The sequence below is a fragment of the Pinus tabuliformis genome, chromosome 3_2, assembly GCF_031772625.1.
Source record: "Pinus tabuliformis cultivar Carrire ecotype Pingquan chromosome 3_2, CPIR1, whole genome shotgun sequence".
Lineage (NCBI taxonomy): Eukaryota > Viridiplantae > Streptophyta > Pinopsida > Pinales > Pinaceae > Pinus > Pinus tabuliformis.
The window spans coordinates 937,021,335-937,026,078 of record NC_142302.1 but is presented as its reverse complement, the minus strand read 5'-3'; positions in this window follow the sequence as shown (position 1 = coordinate 937,026,078).

The following is a 4,744-nucleotide window of genomic DNA, read 5'->3' as shown; positions in this document are numbered from 1 at the left end:
AGATGATATCCGGAGCCCTTGCCTCGTAACTAGTTAGTTTTAAAAATTACATTGTACCATCAACAAATTGTTGATGTGTAATGGGAAGATCCTATCCCAGAATACGAATTCCTTTTAGATATTCCATGTGCATTATTTCACTGATGTATCTCCCTAAACCTTAAGCAAGAATGATGAATAATAAGGGAGAAAGACGACCCTGGTGGAGTTCTTTGGAAAGCCTCAAAGTGTACATTAGGAGTCCATTTAGAAAAATACATAAAAATGGCATGGAAATTAATGACCTTATCGATCTGATCCACTAGGTAGATAAGTCGAAATCCTTCATAGTTTTCAATAAATAGCTCTAGTTTCATATATCATATGCCTTATACAAGTCCAATTTCACTACCATCCCTAGCTTCTAACTCTGTTTAAGGGTGTAGACTATCTCATGGGTAGTCATGATCCCATATAATAGCTTTTGACCCTCCAAAAACCTCGTTTTCTATGGAGTGATTATACACTTCAATAAAGGATTCAACCATCTTGCTATGAATGATGAGATAATTTTGTACACCACATTACACAAAACAATAGGTCTAAACCTGCTTAGCTCACTAGAGCTATTAGTTTTGGGAATCAAGGTAAGAAAAGTAGCATTCAAACTAGAACATACATGTTGTGAATGCCTAGATTCCTTAGCAAGGGTGTGGACATCTCAACCAATGAAATGACAATAGGCTTTGAAGAAGTCTATAGTGAATCGCTTCCTCCACCTCGTCAAAAGAGACTGCCCTCATGAGAGTGTCATTTTTTTCTGGGGCGATCAAATGGGGTATATGATGTGTTACCCATTTGATGGCTTCTGATTGGTCCTGGACACCTTTAGATTACAAATCCTGGAAAAAGGATACAACATCTACTTCCATTTATTCATGTTCCTAGCCTTTTCCCATCTCAAGAGGTGAGAGAGTACATTCAGCTATTTTATCACTATTTAATCATGGACTTATGAAAAACTTTATTATGTTCCTCTTAATTTATCCATTTTATATAGGATTTATTCTTCCATGGCACCTCTTCTTATTTTCTACAAGTCTCCATATCATGGATCAAGCGTCCTTCCTTTTACACTAGAGACTCAGATCTCCATTCCACTATAATTCTACTTTAGAGTTCTTCCATACACACCTTCAATTTCCCTTTTTCCACATGAATGTTCACGTTGGAACACTTTTATCAAGTTACCTCTAGGGATTGAGATTTCATACCACCACCTCTCTAGGTTGGACACAAAGCTGCGATTTTGGAGACAAAAGCTCTCAAAGTGGAATGGCCTATTCTTAGGAGTTATGTTCAGGTCAATCTTCAATATGATCGGTCAATGATAAAATCCCATGCTAGGGAGGATTGTGGCCTCCATATTCATATCCCAACTTAGGGTTTATTATAAGAGAAAGAAACAATCCAATCAGAAAGCCACCTGGTGTCTTCCTCCACATCTATTGTTATAGGCATGTGTCCCATTGATAGTCTCCATATCCACCATCTTAAGATCTTAAATAACTTCTTGGAAGAGTACCACTACCGACTCCAATCGTCTAGTCCCACTACATTTTCCCTCCAAGCCCTGAATCAAATTAAGATCCCAACCTACTATCCAACATACATCCCGATGAATCCACCTTATTTCTCTTATATATTCTAGGAACCATTCCTTATTTCTAAGGACGTGGGGGCCATAAAATGTGGTATATCTTACCATCTTGCTCACCCCCTGAGAAGAAAAATCTACCAGACAAAATATTCATACTTGTCGCCCAATCTTGAAATATCACCATCGAGGATCCCATGCCATGACTAGGCCTCACGCACTGGCTCTTGTGTGTAACACCATCAATTCACAAACCCTCCAACATTTGTCCATGAGTTCATCTAACTTCTCACCAAAGACCTTGCTTTCCTAAAAAACCATTATCCCTGATATTTCTTATTGAATCTTAGATTTCAAATATCGTTGCTTACATTTACTATTCATCCCCCTTATATTCCAAGAGATCAATTTCATTGCGAGATTGAGGAAATTTGACAGAAATACTTTGTAATATGATTCATTGTCCTAAATTCAACAAGTATTCCCTAAAATCTTTGAGTGCTTCCCTCGTAGATTTCCTCCCTTGTTTTCCCTTGTCAATTATTAGGGGTTCATTGATATTGTTACCTCGAGAGCTATTAGCCTTCTTTATGGCCTATTGTCACAAATCCCCATTGACATCCCAATATTTGTCTCCATTAACCATATAAGTGGTCAAAGTGTTGGAGTTGATTTAGTGGGATGTCATGGACTTCGACCTTAGCCTAGGTGAGAAGAAACTCCAACAAAGTATTTTCATCAACACTCATGTTCTCTTATTTGTTTGTTGCTTCCAAAACCCTACTTATTTGAACTAGGACCTCTTTGAGTTTTCTGTTGGCCTCAAATTCCTCTAGAGTTTTACACTTAGGGTTTATACACTCCATCGATTTATTTTTTGGTGCTTCAATTTCCATGGGCCGCTCTGCCAGAGTTTCCTGTGGTACCACCAGGCCTTCCTAGTTCTCTAGTTGCTCCAAAGCCACAAATTTATTCTCTCCTAGTTTGTATTAATCATTATCCTAAGGTTGTGTTGATGTTTTATGGATGTTTTTATTGTGTCCATATTTATGTTTTTTGGAAACCACCATTTGGAATCCTTCCTCTTCCCCCAACTCTTTATTGCACTGAACCTCTTCCAAGGTAATTGGGAAAAATTAAATGGGATGTCCATACTCATGGAATCTTTTGCATTTAAATGACACATGCTAATAATCCAACGATTGTGTCTAAACTAAATTATGATAATCAATTTCGATTGATTCGGGAAGGGGTTTTGATATATTCATATATACACAAATCCTACATATGATGTGTGCCTTGTTCTTTTGGTAATATCCAATATCTTCACAAAATTCCCAATGGCATTGTCAATCCCTTCCAAAATGTTTGGTTCCCTGAAATCCTCTGGAAAGGAGAAAATCTTCACCCATATCAAGGCCCCTGGAAATTTTTCCTTTTCTGGGTTATAACATTCTTCCTAGAATCTCATAAAAAGATTGAAATTATTCATAAAATAAGGACCATTTTAAAAAACCCTCTTTTAATCATCCAAATATGAGAAAATTACCATAAAAAGGCCTTTGGCTCTGGGTCTCAGCTTCAAGAATCCTATTGGATGCCATTTTAGCTGGATCCATTTCATAAGATTTCGTTCCTGTGGCCAAATGCCCATAATTACAAATGTTATTTATAAATTTATTTAATTTAATTTCTAAACTAAGGAGCATGATCAAAGATCATGCCCCCTCATGTAATGGCTCTTGGGCTTTATTTAAGACAGGGACTTCCACCATTGTAATCATTCATTAAATTTAACTATATATATATATATATATATATTGTGTCAATTATTGAGCGTTTATGCTCCATCTGGTATAAGAGTCAGTTCATCCCTCTGGCCTGGGTCATTAAGGTCATTGCACTGTCCGATAACCAGTCATTGTTCATTGATTTTTTTCTTTGTTCTTCACCCAATTTTCAGTGCACATCAAGTCTCAGCCATCATTGTCATGTAGCATTTTCTTTCCATCGTTGTGTTTCCTAGCCAACTCTTGTTATTTTGACTGCAGATTTACTGACATTATTCTTTGTGTTGTTAATCCCAACTACTGTCATATCCTTAAAGAATTTTACTTCCACCACTACCAACCCACCATCATTTTTTTTACTTCTTCTCCAACATTTCCATTTGATTACATTGTTTGTGTCTCCCTACATTTCCAATTCCATTTGTCTCTATGTCTTTCTCTGACCAGTCGTCCTTCTACCTGTTCATGGCCCACGTAATTACCCATCCATCGTCGACCATTTCATCCTCACCTACTCTTCTCAACATTCTGACCAAGCTACCTTCCACACAACCTGTTGTAACCCTTTCAACCGTCGTTTTTGTTACATGTCAACCTTATCAACCATATGTTCCCCATCCTCATGTCGCATTTATCTTATTTTCTGATTAGGCGTGCCCCCCAACATTTAATAATCTAGTTAATTATATCTATATAACACACTTAATTATACTAGTATTATATTGTTATATAATCTATTTTAATAATTTATATAATAATTTCTGTATTCAAGCTTCTGTGATCCATAATGAATTAAGCAAAGTCTTTCGGTAGAAATCACATAAGAGAAATTTTTGGCCAACGTGTTTCGAACCAACAAGTGTGGTTCATCATCGGGACCAGATGAAGAGGTAGACCATGGCAAAGGCTTAAATAGAGAGCAATGTAGAGACAATTTCAAGTAACGACTATATTTGAACAATAATATTTAAATTATGACATTAATATATTAAAAACAAATATTATTCAGTAACGACTATATTAAACGACTATTTTTTGAAAAATATAATATTTAAATTAATTTATTAAAAAAAACTTTAAAGAAGTTGAGTCAAAAATTATAAAAACGAGTCAAGATGCTAATAGAGACAAGATCTTTGGATAAATAATTAATGGAAATAAAATAAACTAAATTAAAAATAATTAATGGAAAAATAAATAAAATAAAACAAAAATATACACAAGTCAAAATAATATATAAATAAATAAATAAAAATAAAAATAAAAATAGAAATAGAAACATATATATATATATATATATATATATATATATATATAT